Raw genomic sequence first — 25,338 nt, forward strand, 5'->3', positions numbered from 1 at the left:
CCAATGGACATTTTTAAGTAAGAAAAATGAGGCCTTTGAAAGTGTATTACATCTGAACTATAACTTTAAAAAAATTAAACTTTTTTAAACTTTATATATCTATAGGAAATAGTGCTGTAAGAGTATACATAGAAATAGCACATATTTATATCCTTGTTTCACCACAATGTTTTAAAAAAATTATAAAGCAGTGTTTTGTTTTAACTTTTGACTTACAACACACAATCTAAAATTGCAATTTATAGCTTGTTTTCATTTGAAATGTTTAAGATAAAAATATTTTTGCATATGTTTCAATTTTGAATTTGTTCATTTGCATTTTCCTCTCCTGGCCAGTTAAACTCAAACCTTTAGATATAATTTAGTATCTGCTCTTTACATGTGTTACATCACAGAGTTACACGTGTACAAAGATATTTGCACATGCACAAACATACCTATGCATTCATAAATACACACTGTGTGAAGTATTATTTGATATCAGTAAAATTTTTATAGAAGCAATAAGTTATTTTGGATTTTCCTAATATTTTACTTTTATTTGGGTTTTGAGACAGAAATTAATCATGTAGCTAAAACTGTCCTTAAACTTAGCATCTTCCTGCCTCGCCTTCCAAGGGCTGATATTATAGGTGTGTGCTACCAAGTATAGATCTTATCTTTTTTCCTTTATATGGCTTTGGAACTTTAAAGTTCTTTACATTAAACTCTGGAGCCCCCCCCCTCTCTCTCTCTCTCCCTCTCTCTCTCCCTCTCTCTCTTTCCCTCTCTCTCTCTTTCTCTCTCTCTCTTTCTCTCTCTCTCCCTCTCTCTCCCTCTCTCTCTCCCTCTCTCTCTCCCTCTCTCTCTATCTCTCTCTCTCTCCCTCTCTCTCTCCCTCCCTCTCTCTCTCTCCCCCCTCTCTCTCCCTGTCTCTCTCTCTCTCTCTCTCTCCATCCACCGCATGTGTATATATGTGTGTTTAAGTGCTTCATATATTTCCAATTTGAAGGAAACCAAAACGTACTTGTTCCTGTATTTACGAGCATTATTCCTTCAAATCCCTCTTTCAAAAAAAAAATCCAACAACATCCTTGGCCTGCAGTGTGATGCATACCTTTGCTTACTTCCAATGTTACTGGATAGAAAAAGTACAAATAACCCTTGGGCCCAGAGGTCTGCACAGGATATCTATACTATCACACTATTCCCATAATCATGAGCCTTTGCTCTTTCATCATGCAGTAGAGATAGGTGGTCACATCTGAAGGCTAGTGGAAGTGTGCCTGTATATTCAAGTATTTTCCTGGATGCTTGGTCATAATTTCTAACATAGCAATTATAGATATGAAAAGACCATATTTTTAAAGAATGTATTTGGTTCCCTCAGAAACCTATAAGAATTCAGAATGGTTTTGACAGAAATAAGGTGTGGAAACTATTGTGAGAAAAATATATTTAGATATCTAAAAATACCTATAAATAAAGATTATATAATATTGGCAAAATAATCCACAAGAAAAATGTTTATCCTGTTTCACATTTCTGTAAGTAATTTTCCTCAACTTTGTGCCTTGCTTGGCTATTTTTTCTATTTTTTTATTTGTTATTTTATTTATTTATATTTCAAATGTTGACCCCCCCCCCTTCCCTGTCTCTCCTCTGCAAGCCCCCATCACATCTCCCCTCCCTTTTACCTCTAAGAAAATGCTTCCCCACACACCCACCCACTCCTGCCTTACCCCTCTAGCATCCCCCTACTCTGGGGCATCCAGCCTCCAAAAGACCAAGGTTGTCCCCATCCCATTGGTGCCAGACAAGGCAATCTGCTACATATGTACCTGGAGCTATGACCCATGCATGTATAGACTTTTGGTTGGTGGGGAGCTCTGGAGGGTCTGGTTGGTTGATATTGTTGTTCTTCCTATGGGATTGCAATCTCCTCCAGCTCCTTCAGTCCATCCCCTAACTCTTCCATTGGGGTCCCTGACCTCAGTCCAATGATTAGCTGTGAATATCTGCTTTATAAGACTGATTAACTTTTGTAGAAACAATGCAAGAAAATAATCGCAAATTGCCTCTCTCCCTTTTTCTTATACAGTAAAGAATAAGAGAAAGTAATAAAATAGCTACATATTCATGCCCACATTTTTTCACATTTATTTTATTAAAAAAAAGAGTAAAGACCTTAAAGGAGAAAGAGGTAGTATGTGAAAAAGATCTGCTGTCTTCCTCAACAGTGGTTTCATACTTAAGAATTGAAAAAATAAAATGTTTTCTGGTATCTGAATAGTTGCCCAAAATTCTTTGAGTATAACAATTTAGATTTCCCTAAATATCTTCTTACTTACAAAAGAAATTAATAGATAAAAGTGGGAATTTGAACTCTTATGTTGCTTCTTCAAAGCATTTTTCTGGAAGGACTTGCAAATGGCAGTAATAGTGGTGGCGCACTCCTTTAATCCCAGCACTCGGGAGGCAGAGGCAGGCAGATTTCTGAGATCGAGGCCAGCCTGGTCTACAGAGTGAGTTCCAGGACAGCCAGGGCTACACAGAGAAACCCTGTGTCGAAAAACAAAAAATAAAGGTGAGTTTCTACCTGGTTAAACAGTGAAAAGATATATGTGTGTGTGTGTATATATATACTCTGATTCTACTCTTAGAGCTATGCTTCCTAACTGCCACTAGTCTATGGCTTACTACAGTGCCCCACTACTATAAACAGAAGTCATTCTACTCCCATGACCTCACTACTGTAGTGAATATTGATCCTTGAGCCAAAATAAAAGCCTTTCTCCTGTAAGTTACCTCTGTTGAGTATTAGATGGCAACAGTGTGAATCACAATATAGACTGTAGCCTTCAAGAGGAAGTCAAAAATCCCAAGCATCATGCTGAGGGCTACCTTGAATAACAGTTTGTCCTTAAGAAAACTTGCTACCTGTAAAATATGCATTAAAAAAAAGAAAGAAAAGGAAACTTGTCTGAGATTGTGCTATGCTTTAAATTAAAGCATAATAAAAGATGATGTCTTAAATTTTCAAATCTGTTTTCAAATGTTTATATATATATATATACACCTCACATATACACTTTTTTCTCGGGATTCTGAGAATGATGGGCAGGTTACAAACACAAGTGCAGAGAGTACAGTCCAGCCTTTTATTTTCTAAGCCTTATGAAATATCATATTTTTCAATTTTGTAGAAAGTACTTCTTTTCTCATTTATCTTTATCTGCTACAGAATACTAACCCATGTTTGAATGGTTTCTAAATATCATTTTCAAAACATGCCAAACATTACTTTAATATCATATTACTACCTGACTTTACCTTTGCTTTGCCAACTTGGCCATACTTTTCTTCGCATTCACATTTCCTAAGAATTGTATTACTCTGTTTTCTTTGAAACCTGAAAGCAAACATTTCCAAAAACAACTAGCTATTATTGGAATTCCTTCACACCAACCCCCATCTTTATTTTTTTGTGACGATAATTAGTCTACATAGCAAAAATAAATTCATAAAACAGATGTCAAAAAAAGAAATATCCTACTTAAATGCAAATTAAAACGTATGACAAACTTCACATAAACAATGGCAGAAGTTCCTCACCTCTTATCCCACCATACTCATGTCTCTAAAAGAAATACTATACATCACAATAATTTAAGGGAAGACCAGGGTCATTTTCGTGGTAAAAGAAAGAGAAAGCAGTAAAAATAACAGAGTAGGATAATTGATAGAAGTAGAATTTCAATTCTTTTCTTGTGGTAATGGCAACTGTGATGAAATGTAAAATAATAAGTGTTACTTGCTATGCCTTAGTATGTAGTATATCCTACAATTTGTGTTTAAGATTAGGTTTCTTTTTTTCCATGTCTCCTTTAAGGAATTAAGCTGCAACAGACTTGCTTCTGTCCATTTGGATGGAAAAATTTACTCACAGAATAAGACATTTTAATTTCACATAGAGGATGAGAAGCTTGAAGTAGCCGGGTTAGTTTCACTACCTAAGAAGGGGTCCTGAGAAGCTAGAACTTCATAGTTGAAAAGTTGTGTCTAAAATCAGAACAAAAAAAATGAAAATTTAAAGGACAATGATTACTATGGGTCAGAAGCAATAAGCAAGGTAGCAAAAGGGATAGAAAATAAAGCATCCTTTTCCAGACAGTGATGTTTGCCTAACCTAGTGGTGGTATCCCAATAAATATTAATTTGATTTAGTTTGATCATTTTATTTTAACATGGCATATATTTTGTGTGCAAACTCTCCCATTTACACCTTTCTCTGGAGGATGACATTACCAGCATCAAAACAAGAAAGAACCACAATACTCAATAAGATGGGGGGACATCATGGCCAGAGCAACTGTGTTCACTTCAGTATGTATTTAGACTGTAGAAAATATGGTTAGTGATTATCTGTTGCTTAGATCTTCAATATCAGTCTTTCACTCTCTCATTCTGGAACTGGGCTTGACTCAAGCAGCCTTAGGGTCATCTTGTGTATAGGGGAGTTTTCCTCCTGACTAATTCACTGAGTTCCCTATATTCATACTACCAACTTTTGAAAACTGTTCATTTTATGTTCTTCCCCCCCCCCCTCTGAGAACCTTGAAAAACAGAAATGTTCAACCCCCTTCTTGCCTTCCTTTCAAAATTCAATCATTTCCACCAATAAAGAGATAGTCCCTATCTTTTAGCCCTCCTGGGAGAGTAAAATCTTACTTTCTTCAAATGCCAATTAGCAACATAGATGATCTAATCTCATCGACCAGGCTTCCTACTAATGTTCTCCTCTGCTTTCTTCTTGCTTGCCTCAGCACTTAAAACCTCCACTGCCTTTATTTTAGAAGGCTCAACTAAAATCCCTCTGCCCTGTTAAAATAATCTTGACTAAATTGCTGCCTGCTTAAATCCTGCCCCAATTTTTCTTTGAAATTCATTTCCCAATTTCAGCTTACTCTGACTGAGTTGAGCTATTTCAGAGGAGACTGGAAGAAGAATAAATGTGGGTACTGGGGATATGATACAAGCCTTTCTATCAAGCCATGACTGGGTGAAAAGCAATTGATTTTGTGTGAAGCTAAATCTAGTTGTACTTAAGATTGTTTGTGTTTAAGATCACTTTTGTTGCCGGGCATGGTGGCGCACGCCTTTAATCCCAGCACTTGGGAGGCAGAGGCAGGCGGATTTCTGAGTTCGAGACAAGCCTGGTCTACAAAATGAGTTCCAGGACAGCCAGGGCTACACAGAAACCCTTTATTGAAAAGAAAAGTTCATTTCTGTTTGTTATTTTTTTATATCTATGACTAAAAGCTTCCAAATTATAACAACTGGTCAACAAGGAAAAGATCCAGGAGAATTATTCTGGAAAAATCCATGTGAATCTTGCTTATAGTCTACCACACATTCTGTACATCATACTCCAGCATCCTCTCTAGTCTCCTAGAAGGATGAACCAGAAACCATTACCTGTGATGATGCTTTAAGGCCTTTTATAAATTATTTTAACTTTTTTATTATCAAGTATATTATGTAAATGAAGTGTGGGTAAAGGGGTATATGCCACAAGAGGCAGGATGTTCGCTGACTCTTCGCTTCCACTTTTTTTAGGTTTCCTGACTTAACTCAGGTTGCCAGACTTCCACAGCAGATGTGTGGACCTCTTAAGGCACCTGCAGGTCTTTCAGACACTTCTCAATTCTAGGCGACCTGTTCGTAACTGAGAGTGAAAACACTCCCAGGATAAGAGAGGCAATTTTGACAAAGGAGGGCTGAATCTCAAGTCTTGAGACTTGTAAGAGCTTGGGAGGAAGGAATAATAATCAGAAGGAATGAGGAAATTCCAGAATGTTCTCCTATTAGAATCCTCAGAATCTATACTGCATTGATGAGAAAGGCCCTCTTTGTTCATGATTTCTCTCATGAGATTTTTCTGAGCGGTTCTAGGAGGTTTGCAAAACTTCTATTGCATGCACAATCTGACACTGTAGGAGGTAAGGAAAATTGATAGAGTAGATGTTTTTCCCCAAGGAGAACAGAGGTTAGATCAGTGTTGTTTATAGTGTGCTATCCCTATGAATATAGAGACTATGAAAAGACACCAGGGAGAGGCTAAAGTAAAGTGTGACAAAGACACCAAGCTACCTGTGTCTCCCATAAGGTGCCAATGATTGACAGTAAAATGGGTTCTAGCTTTTTGGATGATAACTATTTGGAAATATTAAGGAGATCAGGGAGCAATCAAAACAACAACAAAATATACTGTGAAGTTATTTACCCATGCAATTATAGCCTGAGTGCACAATATAAATATTTCAGGGGGTAAAAAAAGATACGAAGCTTCATTGTTCATAACCTTTACAAAATGGATAATTTTGTTTGTTTTGTTGTTGTTGTTGTTGTCTTGTCTACTTTCCATGTCTTCAGAACACAGGCATGCTGTTTTCTGAGGATTCCTGGCATCCCAGTATAAGCTGAGATTTCGAAGGCCAGTGGTACTGCAGTCTCTTGTACCCCATAAAAAACAAACAGCATATTCTAATTTAATTGTCGAAACTTTGTTGATTACCCTCAAGCCTTTAACTGTATTGTAGGACTCTTTTTTACACATTGAATTAAAAATATTAATGTGGGGAAGAAGACCTTCTGCAGATCTGCTCCTTCACTAAACCCCTCTTTTAAAGATACCTTTAAATTAGCAAACAGCAAAACATGTCACTGAAGTTAAGAGTACAAATTTAAAAAGCCAGCCTAAGAATGCTCATATTTAATTATGGCTCCACGTAATTAAGTGTGGCAATCTGGTGATAAAACCTTTAAGTAATGACTCATAAAGAGATAAAAATGGAGCATGTGTTTAATCAGTTCACAGCCTTCCTGAGAAGCTGGCACAGCTGAGGTGCTAATGAGACACCTGTTGCTGGGGACACCAGAGGGAGCATGCAAATCAACCCGGGACAGAGAAGAGGGACTAGCTGATGCTGAAGGCAGGTGGCTTCCCCAAGATGACTGTCAGGAGGCCTGAGCTCTGAGAAGATACTTACATAAACAAGCACAAGCTACCCTGTATATTTGTTACTACTTAGAGTTAAAAAACATGAAAAAGAAAATGAGGATGAAGAAAAACATAACTGTATCCATTTCACTGAGAAACAACCTTTTAATCGGTAGGTTATAATACATCCAGGCCTTCAGTTGGTATCATGGATAAAATGCATTGTCTTCCAAGTTTTTCAATTGTGTGCATTCAAAATAGAACTTACATTATGGAACGTGTTTCTCTTCTTTCTGAAATGTTAAGGATTTACTTTCTCCATCCTTCGAAGAACAGTAGTGAATTATTCCCAAGGAGTATGTTGCTAGGAAAAGGAATTTGCTTTCATGTATAACTTGTGTTCTGTGTTTCAGATGAGGTTGTCTGTCGTCTCAAGCATTAAGAAATGTGACAATGTGCATTCCTTACATTCCAGCAAGGAGAAATGGGACATTAACATTGGGTTTCCCATAGAACCTAAAATGTATTAGAATTTGACAAGTCAAATGGCCTGGTGATGAGAAATGATGACAGGTCCCTTAGTCACTAAAGGTGAACGCTATGTTTCCTATGCTTTCTTCCCGAGAGGGCTTTAGACTTGGCACAGGACAGCTTCCTTCACTCTTAGAATTATTCTCCATGGCCTATTCAACCTTTAGCTCCAAGCAGAAAGCACCACCGAGGAACTATTTGGCAGTGAGTTTAAATAAACACATGCTATATTAAAATGGACTTTAACCGCATCTCAGAAGGATGCCTTGCTATTTCTGGAAATGGAAATTGCTCAAGAGCTTCATAGGGCATCAGAAGTTTTGCAAGTATGAAGTGAAAGGAACACATACAGATTTTCATGCAGAGGGAAAATTAAAGAGCAATGAATAATCACTTTTTGAGGCAAGACAAGTAATATCCTTGGAAGGAAAAAAAGTGAATGAAAGGTTACACTGCCGCCATTCAAGCTGGGGCTGCAACTCTGACACTAAGTCCATACTGCTCACTCGCCATGTAAATTGGGCTAGTACAAACGGGTATGTGTGCAAGTCCAGTGTGAGGCATTCCAGAGGCTTCAACAAAGAATGCCTGTTCTAAATGCAGTGTTTTGTGGCCAAACTAAATGCTCAGCTTTCAAATGCCACCCCTGATACTTCCTGTGCCAAGTGCTCAGAAATCTGGGAGGAAAACAAAACAAAACAAAACAAAACAAAACAAAACAAAACAGGCAAATAGGTGAGTTATCTCAGTGATGATCAATAACTAGAGAACCTACCAGATAATTATTCAGCCACCTCTTTAATTTGGACTTTCTAGCGGTATGTTGCTTTATAAAAGTAATTAAAGTTTCTTCGTTATAGAAAAGGAATGGATGTCCTCGTAAGCCTTGAGTATTAACTTCACAAATAAATTAATTTCATATTCTATGTCACTAGAAATATGTCATATAAGATATGTTTTAAGTTTATATAGAATGCTAATAGAAGTTTATGAAAATTTTCAAGGAAACATATTCATGTAAAATAACATTTTAATGGGCATCATATTCTGAACTTCTGTCTTATTTATCTCAAAATTTAAATTGTATGAATTATATTGATTGCTGTATTCTTGTGATAAGCAATGTATTTTCTACCGAACTAAGGTCCTTTTAGTGACTGTGTCTCACAATGCTACTTTAAGGGAAAGGACAGGAACAGCAATATATAAAATTCATCATCATAACCTCTTTGGGCAGATCTTGGAGGAGGAAGCACTTAGGGTAGAGGGAGAAATTGGGAGATATCTGCTCTCCAGTTTCCTAAACAATTTCTGCTCCTTTTCAGGAAGTTATATCTGGATTTTGTCAAGGAAAATTTCAGGGAACTCAGATTCATAGAATTACAGAGTTCAATCTATAGCTCCATTTGAAATCAATGCTATTTGAGAGTATCAGTGTCAAATCTAAATCATATCCCTCGGGAAATTTTCAGCTGACCTATTTATAATTGACAGTGGGAAGCTGGCCAGGGGACTTCTAGTCTATGACAATTCTACTCACTGCAAATAGAGTCTCACCAGTCCCCAGGCAGCCAGGAGGGGATCTGTAGAAAGAGGGAGTTCCCTAAAGCTAAAAGTTCTCTACAGTGTGTTGGGTAAAAATGTGGGCAAATGTTAAAAGGTTTGTTTTTACTACCTTTCTGTTTTTCATTGCATGCTAGATTTTCATGTTAGGATTTGTACTTTCTCAAAGTCTAGTTTCATAAGATGCCCTTTGTCATTTGGTTGGAGATCCACACATAAGCACTCTCAGGAAATGTTATCACGTTAACGCCCTTTCTGAACACACTATCGAAAAGGCATTTGTCCTTATTAAAATGTACATACTCGAATTTCACAATAATATTTTCCTACATGAGTTTCGTTTTAGACTTGTAACTCTTAATAGCTGACAAAAATTAATGTATTTCTAAACTTTGAAAGAAGTTCAGGACTTCCAAGACCATGTTGCATTCTCAGCACAAATGAGAATTATCTGCCACAGAGAGACAGAGGTAGAGAGTAAGATACAAGAACAGGAGTTAGAGGACTTGGGAGAAGGGGAAGGAGAAAAGGTAGAAGGAGGAAGGGTGTTTGTTCCAGAGGAGGACAAAGGACTGCTTCTGGATAGAAAGGAGACAGACATGGACCATAGGAAAATGGCAGTTTGTAAAGGTACAAGAGAAACCCACACTGTGATGGGATAAAGTGCTTCATTTTAATTAGGCATGTTAGTTAGGCATATTAATTAGGTGAGCCAAAGAAGGCCTTTGATTCCTGGACTTCAGTTCCCTAATAGCTGGACCTTAGTGATCAGCTTCAGAAGGAAGAATGACCAAATAAGATAATAGACCTTGGTGGCTAGCTTTAAGAATACAATCTACTGGTTTATATCAAGGCAGAGGGAATTGGGGAGAAGGGTAAGGATGGCCAAAGCCATGTTTGCCATGTTCAAGCTGGACAAAGTCCCTTGAAACATAACATAAAGTTGTTTTTAATCTAATCCTTTAAAACATAACTTAATACCTTTAATTATATTTGTCAAATATTTTGTCTTCCCATCTTTTTCATACAAATGATTCTTTATTTTTTCCTTTTTATCATGAATGGTTTAGCAAATAAAATATTTCTTGTATTTATATAATTAAAATATAAGGCAATAATAACCTCATCAATCAAATGAAACTGTTTGAAAACAACATGACAAGCCTATTTCTAAAATTTTAAAAATTATTCATTATCTGATCTATGTTGTATTGTCCGACACCCTAAATAGCATGTGTTGATATCACTGTCATCATCTATTACATTTTATTTCAATGTTATAAATAATAAGCATGTAAACTCCATTTCTTCTTGCCAATAAATTCTCAATTGTCTAATTTAATCTACTATGCTTACACTGAATGGGAAACATCTTACAAAGTTTTTCAAGACGTATATGTATATGTATATGCATATGTGTATGTGTGTAAGTGCAAGAACATAACTCTGTATACTCATGGAAGCCAGAAAGGGGTGCTTGTTTCATCAGAGCTGAAGATATGGATCAGCCCCACTTGTTAGTTAACTGCTGCACAGCAGGTACTTTTGCTGCTGGGCGATCTCTCTAACACCACACTTTGTATTTTATCTCTTTCAATTGGTACACAAAAACAATATGCAATCAAAAATAACCTTTTACTGAAATCTCTAGCTATCAGAACAGTTAGCAGATACCTACTGAGACATTAGAATTACTCATGCATTCTCATGCAAAGAAAGCCTTGGAATTGGATACTACATTATCTTTATCATTGGTACCTATGGAGTCCCTTTAATTCTTTAAATTGTTATTAAAATCAAAAATATAAATGTTGTTATTGACCTGGAATATAACTGAGAATATTTTTCACGAGCTTTGTGAATTTTTTTATTTTAAAATCTTTTATTCATGCTTACTCTTACATTGCTTCTGCTGGTGTTTGTTAGTAGACTATGAATTAAAATCATTGTTTAGTATTGTGGTTCTGATGTAATTAAATTCATTTTCTTCAAGAATTCTGCTTCACAAAATTAATTGCTTAATCAAATATAGTTTTGTCTACTTTACACTTTAGCAGCAAACTGAAAAAAAAAATGATTTAGAATTTCATTTGGCACATGAGTGGGTTCCATTTCTATGAACGCTATAGAGCAATCACCTCTTAGAAACTATCAACCCAAGCTGGGAGACCAGTTTCCCACTCTGGTCAGTCTACTGTGTAGTAGGATTGGTTTGTTTTGGCTTTTGATTCATTATGTACTGAATTACATATGTAGTACAGATTCTCACTGTATGTTCCAGGCTGTTCTAGAATGTGCTATACATCCCAGTTTGGCCTCAATTCACAATCCTCTTACCATCACCTCTTGATTCCTGAAATAACAATGGTATGCCACCTGACCAGTGAATCAGTATTTCTTAGTCATTTGAAATTTTGTTGCATGATTGTTAACAATAGTTAGTGGCCTGAGATCTGCCTTCTATCTTTATGAATAAATATAACAGTGCGATCTCAGGCTCAATATTTCTAATGTTTAAGGAGCATAAGTAAAGTAAGGTGGAGATAGTTCCTCTTTGCTTGTGTGTGTCTACATATATGTGTACAGTTGTTGTATTGATTCACTGAAATTCAAATACCACAAGAGGATTGATTCATCTTTGCGTGGTATATTTTGAGGAGTGTGTGTGTGTGTGTGTGTGTGTGTGTGTGTGTGTCTGTGAGACAGCTAGAAACTAGTTAGAGAGCAGAACCTTTTTTTTGTGTAACTCTATGCTGATTTTCAACCATTAGTGTTGATCCCTGGGGTAGGTGGAGGGATATGATAATGCATGTTTTGGTTGTATTAGGGTATGCCCTCTGTTTGCCTCAGTATGTGATACAAAGGTATAGGAAAGGTATTAGGGAAATCTCTACTGTCTTGAGCTTATGAATATTGCCTGATAGGCATCATATGAATAAAATTATTTTGCTATACTTTCTTAAGCAATTTTCAGGAATGACAGAATCTGTTTGTTGTAAACATGGCTGAGCTGTATCGAGAAGAATCAACGCATATCCTGGGCAAGATGCCTACTCAGTAAGTTAGTGAGAAGAAAAAAAGAGAAAAATATTTCTGTTTCAGAAAATAAAGGCTTAATTATTAAAGAAGAAAGAATAACTCCATATGATCAGTGTAAGAGCATATTAAAAGCTGAGAAGGGAGATGGACAGTGGAGGGAAAGCTTACATTTCTTCCTGTCAGATGCTGATATGATGTATATTGTTTTCATACTCAAACAATAAAATGCTTCAGAATCATTGGGAAAGAAAAGAACTTCAAAATTTTAGACAAAGAACAACATCTCTACAGTAAAAAAAAAAGTATTTAAAAGTGAGATGCATGCTTGAACCCCAAGAACCTGGAATGCCAAGACAGGAGAATAATTATTGCTACCATAGTCTAAGCTACCAAGTATTAAAGAAAGAAAAAGCAGGAAGAGACAAGACGCTGAACTATTCATGAGACTACCTTTCTTCTGAACGTTCATTCTATTTCCTCTTGCCTTCCTCATTTCCAATACTATAAATGGAAAATTGTCAGATTTTGCTTAGAAGACACTGAAATAAATCTACACAGCCATGGGCACCTAATTTTGTTTTATAAAGAAGCCAAGAATACACACTGGAAAGAAGACAGCATCTTCAACAAATGGTTTTGTTCACACTGGATAGCTACAAGTAGAAGAATATAAATAGATCACCCTGCCCAAAACTCAACTCCAAATGGAATAAAAACCTCAACATAAGTCCAGATATGCTAATTTCTTCAGAAGAGAAAGTGAAGATTAGCCGTGAACTCATTGGCACCAGAAAAGACTTTCTGAACAGAAAAATCAATAAAAATAATCCCTAATGTCAACAATTAATTAATGGGCCCTCATGAAACTCAGAAGCTTCTGGACTATAAAGAACTACAGAATGAAATCACCAACTATGTATCTCCTAGGGGGATAATATACAACATATATAAAGAACTCAAAAAACAAAACATGAAGAAAACATACAACTCAATTAAAAAATTGCGGTACAGATCTAAACAGAGAATTCTCAAAAGATTACACACAAATGGCTGGGAAGTTCTTTAAAATGCCAATAAACTTAGTAATCAAAGAAATGCAAATCAAAACTACTTTGAGATTGCCTTTCCTTCAATCAGAATGGCCAAGATCAATAAAACAAATCACTACTCATGTGGTTGAGAATGTAGAGTAAGGGGAACACTCATACATTGCTGTTGGAGTGCAAACTTGTACAGCCACTATGGAAGTCAGAAAGAGGGCAATCACTATACCTCAAGATCCATCCATTCCTCTTGGGCATAAACCCAAAAGATGCTCCATTTTGCTTCAGAGAAATGTGCTCAGTAGTATTCCTTGCTGCTCTATTCATAATAGCCAGAAATTGGAAGCAAACGAGATTTCCTTCAATAGAAGAGTAGATAAAAGATAGAAAATAGATGAATGGAAAAATGGAAACAGAATTGTAAAACTTCCATTTACACAATGTCATATTACTATTAAGCCATTAAAAATGAAGTCATAAAATTCACAGATAAATGAGTTAGAAAAAGAAAAATCATCCTGAATGAGTCAACTCAGACCCAGAAAGTCAAATATGGTTTGTCTTCGCTTACATTGGATGTTAGCTGTTAAGTCATTGATAAGCAAGCTATAATCTGTATAATCACAGAAGTTAAGTAGAGAAAAAGGATTGCTGGGGAGGAATAGAAAAATGAAATAGAATAGAATGTAAGGATGGACAAAGATTAAAATGAGAATATCGAATGTGAAGAAGAAAGGAAGAGAAGGGTAAAGCAGGGAATATCAGAGAAACACCTGAAACTAAGGGTGATTTGATGTGTTATATTAAAACCTAATATAGTAGAAGCTTTCTAAAATTTATACATATATGAAGGTAATCTATATATAAAATCACCAAATAATGCAGAGACTGATCCCCAACTGGACATTTCTTGTCATCAGCTGAAGCTTTCAGTACCAGAAATGGATTACATCTAATCAAGTTCTTGCCCAAGACAGATCCATAGGATTCATCAATCAACCCAGGCTATTTTCAAGGGTCTCCACAAATACACAGTTAGGTCCTATTGCTGAACACAGCTCCTGCACAACTCATTGAATAATGAGAAGTCAAGCCTTACACACTAGTGTACATTATACTGGAGGATATAATGTTTACTGACAGAAAGAAAAGCAAACACCAAATCAGGCACAAACCCTTCCATCTACAGTGGTAACCTTACTGCAAGATGCATTGGTACAACAGTGACACAAAGTTTGTGGGAATAACCAACCAGTATCTAATTTGAGTTAAGTCTCACTCTATGACTGGAAACCAAAGGCAATGTTCCTTGCATGTCCAGTAGCCTGAGAGCAGACAAGCAAGAGTCCTGGAGGCAAATCAAATAATACTCTTTTGTTAAAGGTATATAGCAAAAACTGACTCTTAGTTATATCTAGATATACTCATAGATCTATTCCTTGCTCCATCGTCATCAGAGAAGCTTCATCTTCCAGCAAATGGGAGCAAATAAAGAGACCCACAGCCAGATTATATGCAAAGAGTAAAAGACTTTGGAACAATCAACCCTAAATAGGGTGTCAGCAACAAATCTCTTCCCTGAGGGCCCAGGGAACTCTGCAGAAAAGGAGACAGAAAGTATGTAAGAGCCAGAGGAGATTAAAGACATCCAAGAAATTATGGCCTCTTAGAGACAGGGCTAACACAATTAGAACTCATAGAGATTGTGGTAGCATGCACAGAGCCTTGGAGCCTTGCATGGGTCTTTACCAGATGGAGTCCTAGATCTGAAAGGAGTAGTGGACAAACATCTCTAACCTTATTCCTGTCCCTGTCCCTGTCCCTGTCCCTGTCCCTGTCCCTGTCCCTAGCCCTAGCCCTAGCCCTAGCCCTAGCCCTAGCTCTAGCTCTAGCTCTAGCTCTAGCTCTAGCTCTAGCTCTAGCCCTAGCTCTATCACTGAAACTATCTCCAATTGATAGTTACTTACAAAGGAAAAATTAGTTTTCTCCAAAAGATTCTTTACTGGAGGAAACAATAGATTCCTAAACGTAGGCCCCAAACTCGGCAGTAGATGGCCAACAGAAAATGTGTTCTTTATCTCATAATGAGAAGGAATATTTTCCTTCTCCTTCTCCTTCTTTCCCCTTCTCCTCCTCGTCCTCGTCCTCCTCCTCCTCCTCCTCCTCCTCCTCCTTTCCCCTCCCCTCCCCTTTCTTTGTTTTGTAGTATTGATATATATATCCATATGTATTTCTTATATTCTTTCTTGGGCTTTCTTGTTTGCTTGTTTCATTCTATTCTGACTGTTATGGTTTTATCTTATTGTGTGTTATTTTGTTATTATTCTTTAGCTGTCTAATGAAAGAGACATTATAGCATATATATTTGTTAGGCACTGAAACTGTATCTCAACAATTTCAAAAATTAAGGTGCTAACCTTTAATATACCCCATAATGTTTCTGCATGTTCAGACAGAAAATTTAAAGAAGAAATTGAGGTGTTATAGATAGAGCTTATTCCAGTCTGATTGGTGTCTTTATATGGAGAACAAGGCACCACCTTGCAGAGGTGGATGGCGCACTCTCAGAGAAGAGGAGAGGGTGCAGAAAGGATTATGAGAGATGGTGATTGGGGAGGGGTAGTGAGCAGGATGTAAAGTGAATAAGCAAAAAAACTGAAACTAATTTTTGTAATTTGTTTCTTTTAAACTCCAGATTTTATTCTCTTCCAGGTCCACCCTCTGACTGTTCAACATCCCATATGTCCACCCTGCTCCTCTGTCTCCAAATCGATGCCCCCAACCCCACACCAACAGACCTTTAATCTCCCTGAGGCCTCCAGTCTCTTGAGGGTTAGGTGCATCTTCTCTGACTAAAACCAGACCCAGCAGTCCTCTGCTGTATATGTGTCGGGGGCTTCATATCAGCAGGTATATGTTGCCTGGTTGGTGTTCCAGTATCTGAGAGATCTCAGGAGTCCAGGTTAATTGAGACTGCTGATCTTTCTACAGGGTTACCCTCCTCCTCAGCTTCTAGCTTATCCCTAATTCAACCACAGTGGTCAGCAACTTCTGTCCATTGGTTGGGTGCAAATATCTGCATTTGAATCTTTCAGCTGCTTGTTGGGTCTTCTGGAGGGCAGTCATGATAGGTCCCTTTTTGTGAGTGCTCCATTGCCTCCATAATAGTGTCAGGTCTTGGGGCCTCCCCTATTGGGTGAGGGAAAAGGACTGAAATCCCAAGGGGCAGCATAAAGAATGGAAACATACAACCTCTGGAGGAAGGAGGTTGGGGGGACCTTCCAGAATGTACCAGAGACCTAGGAGGTAAGAGTCTCTCGGGTCTCAAAGAGAGGGACCTTAGATGAAATGTCCTACATTCAGGAGAGGGAACTTGTAGAGGCCACCTCCAATAGAAAGACAGGACATCAAGTGAGGGATGGGGTTGCCATCCCACAAACAAAACTCTGACCCATAATTATTCCTGTCTGAAAGAACTGCAGGGATAGAAATGGAGAGGAACCCATGGAAAAGAAGATCCCGAAATTATTTTTTTTTAAATGGAAAACCACATGAGTAGAAATAGGAGCAAGTGGGTACCATCAGGGAGTACAGCATCATGAAGCCTGCTGGTGTACTGATTTAAAAATTCCAGCCTCCAAACTCTGCCAAAGTTGTGCTGTTTGAGCCACTCAGTTGGTGCTATAACTTGTTATGGCAGCCCAAGCAAACAAATACAGTTCAAGAGTGTAACTCGTGAGTCTGTGCAAGTCTGTGTCTGCAGTTATATAGAGCTGCTCAACTGTCCCCATTGGATGGTAGATATCCCACCACAGATGCAAGAGGTCCCTGTTCTCCAATCCTCGCAAATCTCCTTCTCCCTCTTTGTTAGAGCCATCTTAGGGGTACATGTATTATCTTAAGGTGGTTGTAACATTTTTAAACTTACCAAACCTGATATTCCCAGGCAGTATCCTACCCAAGTACTAGTTAGACCTTAGCCTGCTGAGCTTCTGGTATGTTAAGCGTACTTTGTCCTTACACCTGGTGAGTATACAACGTGCAGGTAGCTAATAACGTTAAAAAATTTGTATGTATGCATTGAGTATTTTTATAACTTCTTAGGAGAATATTGTTCAAGTCCTTTGTTGACTTTCAAATATGGGTTTTGGTTTTGGTTTGTTTTGTTTTCTGTTTCTGTTTGTTTGTTTTTTGTTGTTGTTTGTTTTCTGTTTTTATTTATTTATTGTTGTTGTTTGGTTTGCTTTGGTTTGCTTGGCATTGTTGAATTGTAATGCTCTTTATTTGCATATTAACCAGTATCAGATATACAGTTTGATGATACTCATTCTGCAAGTAATTTTTTCACTTGCTTAATAATACCTTCTGATGACCAAACTTCCTTGATACCGTATGATTTTGCTGTTTTCTTTTTACTGCTGTCCTACTGCTGTAATATTTAGAAAACCATTGACTAACCCAACTTCAGAAGATTTGAAATTGTTCATTCTAGTAGATGTAGAGGGTTTTTTACTCTTATGATTATTTATTTGGTGTTTTATATATGTTTCATAAGGGGAAATGTATTATGTGTGCATGTATGTATATATATATATATGTGTGTGTGTGTGTGCATCTATTTGTCTGTCTGATTGTCCATCTATCTGTCTGTCTGTTTGTGACTGGGTATTGAGTACAGGACTTTGTCCATCCTACCTTGAAAAGTGATCAATAATTGAATGACCTGATCAATTTTCAACCCATTTTGAATTAACTTTACATATTCTGAGACATGAGATTCTAAACTCACTCTACTGCATGTGGATACCAATTTTTTCTAATTCATCTGTTGAAATAATTATTATTTCCTCATTAAATAACAGTGACACCTGGCCAAAGACACACACACACACACACACACACACACACACACACACACACATACCAGTACAAAAACTTTGGCAAACATCAGGTAAACCTTAATTATGTGGAAAAATAAGGAAAAGGAATATTCTCTAACTATGAACTTTAGCTGGGAGACCTGAGATAATTTTTAACATGAATTAGATTTGATATTGTGGTGGCTTAGCTTTAAAAATTACACTCCCTAAGAATTTCATGAACTCATTGATTTTAATAGCTGAGTAGTAAGTACTCCATTGTGTAAATGTACCACATTTTCTGCATCCATTCCTCTGTTGAGGGACATCTGGGTTCTTTCCAGCTTCTGGCTATTACAAATAAGGCTGCTATGAACATAGTAGAACATGTATCCTTATTACATGTTGGAGCATCTTCTGGGTAGATGCCCAGGAGTGGTATTGCCAGGTCATCAGGTAGTACTATGTCCAATTTTCTGAGGAACCACCAAAATGATTTCCAGAGTGGTTATACCCGCTTGCAATGCCACCAGTAATGGAGGAGTGTTCCTCTTTCTCCACATCCTCATCAGCATCTGCTGTCACCTGCATTTTTGATCTTAGCCATTCTGACTGGTGTGAGATGGAATCTCAGTGTGGTGTAGATTTGCATTTCCCTGATGACTAAGGATGTTGAACATTTTTTCAGGTGCTTCTCAGTCATTCTGTATTCCTCAGTTAAGAATTCTTTGTTTAGTTCTGTACCCCATTTTTTAATAAGATGATTTAATTCTCTGGAGTGTAAATTCTTGAGTTCTTTGGATATATTGGATATTAGCCCTCTATCCGATATAGAATTGGTAAAGATCTTTTCCCAATCTCTTGGTTGCCCTTTTGTCCTGTTGACAGTGTCCTTTGCCTTACAGAAGCTTTGCAATTTTGTGAGGTTCCATTTGTCAATTCTTGATCTTAAAGCATAAGCTAATGGAGTTCTGTTCAGGAAAATTTCCCCAGTGCCCATATGTTTGAGACCCTTCCCCACTTTCTTCTCTATATGTTTCAATGTATCTGGTTTTATGTGGAGGTTCTTGATCCACTTGGACTTGACCTTTGTACAAGGAGATAAGAATGGATTGATTTGCATTCTTCTACATGCTAACAGCCAGTTGTGCCAGCACCATTTGTTGAAAATGCTATCTTTCTTTCCACTGAATGGTTTTGGCTCAAAGATCAATTGACCATAGGTGTGTGGGTTCATTTCTGGTATTCAATTCTATTCCATTGATCTACCTGTCTGTCACTGTCACTGTACCAATACCATGCAGTTTTTATCACAATTGCTCTGTACTACAGCTTGAGGTCAGGTATAGTGATTTCACCAGAAGTTCTTTTACTGTTGAGAAAGTTTTCGATACCCTAGGTTTTTTGTTATTCCAGATGAATTTGAAAATTGCTCTTTCTATCTCTATGAGGAATTGAGTTATAATTTTGATGGGTGTTGCATTGAATCTGTAGATTGCTTTCTTCAAGATGGCCATTTTTACTATATTAATTCTGCCAATCCATGAGCATGAGAGATCTTTCCATCTTCTGAAATCTTCTTCAATTTCTTTTTTTTTTTTTTTGGGGGGGGGGGGCTTGAAGATCTTGTCATACCAACCTTTCACTTTCACATATTTAGAGTCAAACCAAGGTACTTTATATTATTTGTGACTATTATGAAAGATGCTATTTTCCTAATTTCTTTTTCAGCCTGTTTATCCTTTGAGTAGAGAATGTCTCTTGATTTGTCTGAGTTAATTTTATATCCAGCCACTTTGCTGAAGTTATTTATCAGGTTAAGGAGTTCTCTGGTGGAATTTTTGGCATTACTTAAGTATACTATCATATAATCTGAAAATAGTAATATTTTTACTTCTTCCTTTCCAAATTGTATTCCTTTGACCTCCTTTTGTTGTCTAATTGCTCTGGCTAGGACTTTGAATACTGTATTAAATAGGTAGGGAAAGAGTGGGCAGCCTTGTCTAGTTCCTGTTGCTGGTAGGATTGCAAGCTAGTACAACCACATTGGAAATCAGTCTGGTGGTTCCTCAGAAAATTGGACATAGAAATACTTTAGGACCCAACTATACCATTCCTGTCATATTTCTGGGCATATACTCAGAAGATGTTCCAACATGTAATAAGGACACATGCTCCACTATGTTTATAGCAATCTTATTTATAATAGCCAGAAGCTGGAAAGAACCTAGATGTCCTTCAATAGAGGAATGGATATAGAAAATGTGATACATTTACACAATCAAGTACTACTCAGCTATTTAAAAAAAATGAATTCATAAAATTCTTAGGCAAATGGATGGAACTAGAAAATATCATCCTGAGTGAGGTAACCCAATTAAAAAAACAAACAAACAAACAAAAACAAAAATAAACACACACACACACACACACACATGGTATGCACTAACTGATAAGTGAATATTAGCCCAGAAGCTCAGATTACCCATGATACAATTCACAGACCATATGAACCTCAAGAAGAAAGAAGACCAAAGGACTGATACTTCAGTCCTTCTCAGAAGTAGGGAGAAAATACCCATGGAAGGAATTACAGAAACAAAGTGTGGATCAGAGACTGAAGGAAAAGCCATTGAGAGACTGCCCTACACAGAGATCCATCCCATATATACAGTCACCAAACCCAGACATTATTGTAGATGCCAACAAATGCTTGCTAACAGGAGCCTGATATAGCTGTCTCCTGAGAGGCTCTACCAGTGCCTGACAAATACAGAGGTGAATTCTCTCAGCCAACCATTTGACTGAGCATATGGTCCTCAATGGAGGAGCTAGAGAAAGGATCCAAGGAGCTGAAGGGGTTTCTAGCCCCAAAGGAGGAACAACAATGTGAACCAACTAGTCCTCCACAGTTCCCAGGGACTAAACCACCAACCAAATTGTACACATGGTGTGACTCATGGTTCTAGCTGCATATGTAACAGAGGATGGTCTTGTTGGACATCAATGGAAGGGGAGGCCCTTGGTCCTGTGAAGGCTCTCTACCCCAGTGTAGGGGAATGCCAGGACCAGGAAACAGGAGTGAGTCGGTTGATGAGCAGGAGGAGGAGAGATGGATTAGGGGGTTTTCAGGGGGAAGCCAGGAAAGGGGGATAACATTTGAAATGTAAATAAAGAAAATATCTAATAAAGAATTATACTCCCAAATTCATCTGATATTTATTTTCACCTTTATTCTTCTCCTTTTTCTGCTTGAAAAAAACAAGAGTCTGGAAAACTAGTGATATTTGCCTTTTGCTAAGGTACGGAAAGGTAATTTAAGAAAGAAGGGGTTGGTGAAGCCCAATATGCCATAGAACTAGGTGTATTGTTATTCAGTTTGTTGGGCTTAAAGTACAAAGAGATTTTTTGTGGAGTATTATGAAAAGAGAATTCTTTAAAGGGTTTTAATATGAATATCCACATCTATGAGTTTGATGTTACTTGTGGCTGTGAGGAGTCGACCCTTTTGAGTAGTAGAATGGGCCTCTTGGGACTAATACAGATGATGGCTTCATAAAGTGGCTTGGATGATGGTGCAGGTAGAAGGCTGCTTCCAATTCTATGCCCATTATGGGTCAGTGGCAATGATAATGTGCACATAAAATCTACAGATTGAGCCAGGATGGTACCATAAAGACAGGCTTTTCCTAATCATGTCACCATTTTGTGTCTGCTGGCTTGGATGACAGCCTGGATAGTCAAAGGCAAGACTATAAATGGAAGATGTTGAAAAGCGTGTTGCTGTAAGCCAGAGAGATCTTTGTAAAACACGTTAATTGTATCACTTCAATCAATTCCCCCAGTATAAAATCCTTAATGGCTTCCTAGGTGTTAAAGAAAATGTCCTTCTTTCAAAGATGCTTGCACGCATTGCTTGGCATTTCATGCAGCTTCACAGACCTTACTTTGCAACTCTGTCCAGACCTCTTGGTTTTCTGTGGGATTGCTAAGCTCATTCCTTCTTCATGGCCTTGTGATGCTTTACTCTGCCTGTAACGCTCTTGCAAATGGGATTTCCGTGGGGAGCTGGTTTTATCACTAGTGTCTCTGCTGTTTGAATTATCTGCTTAGTGTTTAACATGGTCGACTTTTCTTTTAAATCTCTCTCCTTTCTTTTTGTCTCTCCATCTCTCTGTCTGTCTCTGTCTCTGTCTCTCTGTCTCTCTCTCTCCTCTCTTCCCATACAGCTTTATTGATCCACTGACTACTTCATCCAGCCCTTAATGTATCTCATTATCAAAAACTAGCCAAATAATGTAGCAGTGCTCTAGGAATACATACCATTTTATTCATTGTTACATGAGTCTGAGTGTGTGAAAACAGAGCAAGCAAGTCAATTCGGTGTTGTCTTATATTGCTGAACGCAGGACCTCTCAGCCGTATATTAGTTTTATCTTGTTCTCCCTGGAACAGCACAACAAAGCAGTGCCAAGAAGTGAATTCCCCGACTGGACCCTGACATTTCTTTCTAAACCTCTCTTTTCTCAGAATTTTGAATGTAAGCTACACAGATGCCCTCCCCGCAAGATAGCTGGAGCAAGGGCTGAGTTCAGTCCCAGGGGCTGGCTCCAAGAAAGGTCTAACCCTCGGGTGCTCGTGCAGGTGTTTTGTTAGGTGTGTCTTCAGATAGATGTGACAGTTTTTCTCTCACTGAGGGAGCATCTGGCCATCTGTCGAAGACACGATGTGACGGAAATTAGTGTTGGCCTCATTTTAAATCTTCCTTCATCTCAATTTGCAGGGAAGGCATTCCAATGAGTAGAGAGACTCTCTGAGTGTGAAACACAGGATGAAGGCATGCATATATGAGGATAAAAGGTAATTTGATAATAGACTTGCTTTCTAGTTTGTATTTTAATTAATGTGTTCTATAGCATGCAGTCAATTTGATAGATAATACAATCTACACATAAAACCATACATTAGCCAATAGAGGGACAATACAGAAATTGAGAAAAATATAGGGAAAATTCACTTATTGACTGTTTTTAACTAACCTATCTATTATTACCACATTTTAAAAGTAATTCTCTTTTTTTGAGATTATATTATAACCATGCCATACCTTTTCCTTTACCTCCCCCTGAACTCTTTCATGAACCTCCTGGCTCTTTTCATATTCATGGTCACTTTTTTAAGTGATCAAATTAAAATATACTTCTCAGCCCCATCAAGGAGGTTGCTCTTTGCAACAGGCAGAGACTGTCACAGAAAACCACAACCCATCAAAATGCAGTTGTGGAGCCCAGTCCCAATTGATACATGTGCAACACAATTCCTGTTCTTCTGATCTTTCAATCTTTCTCCTCTCTGCCCCCCCCCTTATGCAAAGATTCTCCTTTTCCTACATCATTTAGATGTGCTGTAATTAATTTTTGGTGTTTATTTATTTATTTAAGACAGATTCTCATTATGTGAGGCTTACGGAATCTACCCATGTAGATCAGACTGAGCTTGAATTCATGGATAGCTACCTGGTTTTGTCCACCTGCAAGAACTGGAATTAAAGATCTGTGCCACAACACTTAGCCTTGTACTGCAATTTACAAGTAATAGTAAAATTAATTTCCATGTTTAAATATGAGCCAATACAGTCTTCATCATGTTTTGATCATATGGTTCTCAGTAAAATCGGTCATCTTTTCTGTTCAGCTCATTTTTTAAAAATTTTTTATTAGGTATTTAGCTCATTTACATTTCCAATGCTATACCAAAAGTCCCCCATACCCACCCACCCCCACTCCCCTACCCACCCACTCCCCCTTTTTGGCCCTGGCGTTCCCCTGTACTGGGGCATATAAAGTTTGCCTGTCCAATGGGCCTCTCTTTCCAGTGATGGCCGACTAGGCCATCTTTTGATACATATGCAGCTAGAGTCAAGAGCTCCGGGGTACTGGTTAGTTCATAATGTTGTTCCACCTATAGGGTTGCAGATCCCTTTAGCTCCTTGGATACTTTCTCTAGCTACTCCATTGGGAGCCCTGTGATCCATCCATTAGCTGACTGTGAGCATCCACTTCTGTGTTTGCTAGGCCCCTGCATAGTCTCACAAGAGACAGCTACATCTGGGTCCTTTCAATAAAATCTTGCTAGTGTTTGCAATGGTGTCAGCGTTTGGATGCTGATTATGGGGTGGATCCCTGGATATGGCAGTCTCTAAATGGTCCATCCTTTCATCTCAGCTCCAAACTTTGTCTCTGTAACTCCTTCCAAGGGTGTTTTGTTCCCACTTCTAAGGAGGGGCATAGTGTCCACACTTCAGTCTTCATTTTTCTTGAGTTTCATGTGTTTAGGAAATTGTATCTTATATCTTGGGTATCCTAGGTTTTGGGCTAATATCCACTTATCAGTGAGTACATATTGTGTGAGTTCTTTTGTGAATGTGTTACCTCACTCAGGATGATGCCCTCCAGGTCCATCCATTTGGCTAGGAATTTCATAAATTCATTCTTTTTAATAGCTGAGTAGTACTCCATTGTGTAGATGTACCACATTTTCTGTATCCATTCCTCTGTTGAGGGGCATCTGGGTTCTTTCCAGCTTCTGGCTATTATAAATAAGGCTGCTATGAACATAGTGGAGCATGTGTCCTTCTTACCAGTTGGGGCATCTTCTGGATATATGCCCAGGAGAGGTATTGCTGGATCCTCCGGTAGTACTATGTCCAATTTTCTGAGGAACCGCCAGACTGATTTCCAGAGTGGTTGTACAAGCCTGCAATCCCACCAACAATGGAGGAGTGTTCCTCTTTCTCCACATCCACTCCAGCATCTGCTGTCACCTGAATTTTTGATCTTAGCCATTCTGACTGGTGTGAGGTGGAATCTCAGGGTTGTTTTGATTTGCATTTCCCTGATGATTAAGGATGTTGAACATTTTTTCAGGTGCTTCTCTGCCATTCGGTATTCCTCAGGTGAGAATTCTTTGTTCAGTTCTGAGCCCCATTTTTTAATGGGGTTATTTGATTTTCTGAAGTCCACCTTCTTGAGTTCTTTATATATGTTGGATATTAGTCCCCTATCTGATTTAGGATAGGTAAAGATCCTTTCCCAATCTGTTGGTCGTCTTTTTGTCTTATTGACGGTGTCTTTTGCCTTGCAGACACTTTGGTGTTTCATTAGGTCCTATTTATCAATTCTCAATCTTACAGTACAAGCCATTGCTGTTCTGTTCAGGAATTTTTCCCCTGTGCCCATATCTTCAAGGCTTTTCCCCACTTTCTCCTCTATAAGTTTCAGTGTCTCTGGTTTTATGTGAAGTTCCTTGATCCACTTAGATT

The 25,338-nt window shown here is 37.9% G+C and overlaps 1 long non-coding RNA gene across 3 annotated transcripts in view; it reads left to right on the forward strand.

Annotated features, from left to right (window-relative positions):
• The window catches only part of Gm40552, a 135,271-nt gene extending 111,699 nt beyond the window's left edge, over positions 1 to 23,572 (forward strand). For 2 of the 3 annotated variants that reach the window (XR_872918.1, XR_872916.1), the window contains 2 exons: positions 22,801 to 22,877; positions 23,459 to 23,572. This is a non-coding gene — a long non-coding RNA (predicted gene, 40552). Of the gene's footprint in view, positions 1 to 6,852; positions 6,938 to 22,800; positions 22,878 to 23,458 lie in introns of those variants that run through there. The other variant, XR_872917.1, reaches the window with a different exon arrangement.
• Positions 23,573 to 25,338: the final 1,766 nt, after the last annotated feature.

This window comes from Mus musculus, chromosome 12 (genome assembly GCF_000001635.26).
Source record: "Mus musculus strain C57BL/6J chromosome 12, GRCm38.p6 C57BL/6J".
Taxonomy (NCBI): domain Eukaryota; kingdom Metazoa; phylum Chordata; class Mammalia; order Rodentia; family Muridae; genus Mus; species Mus musculus.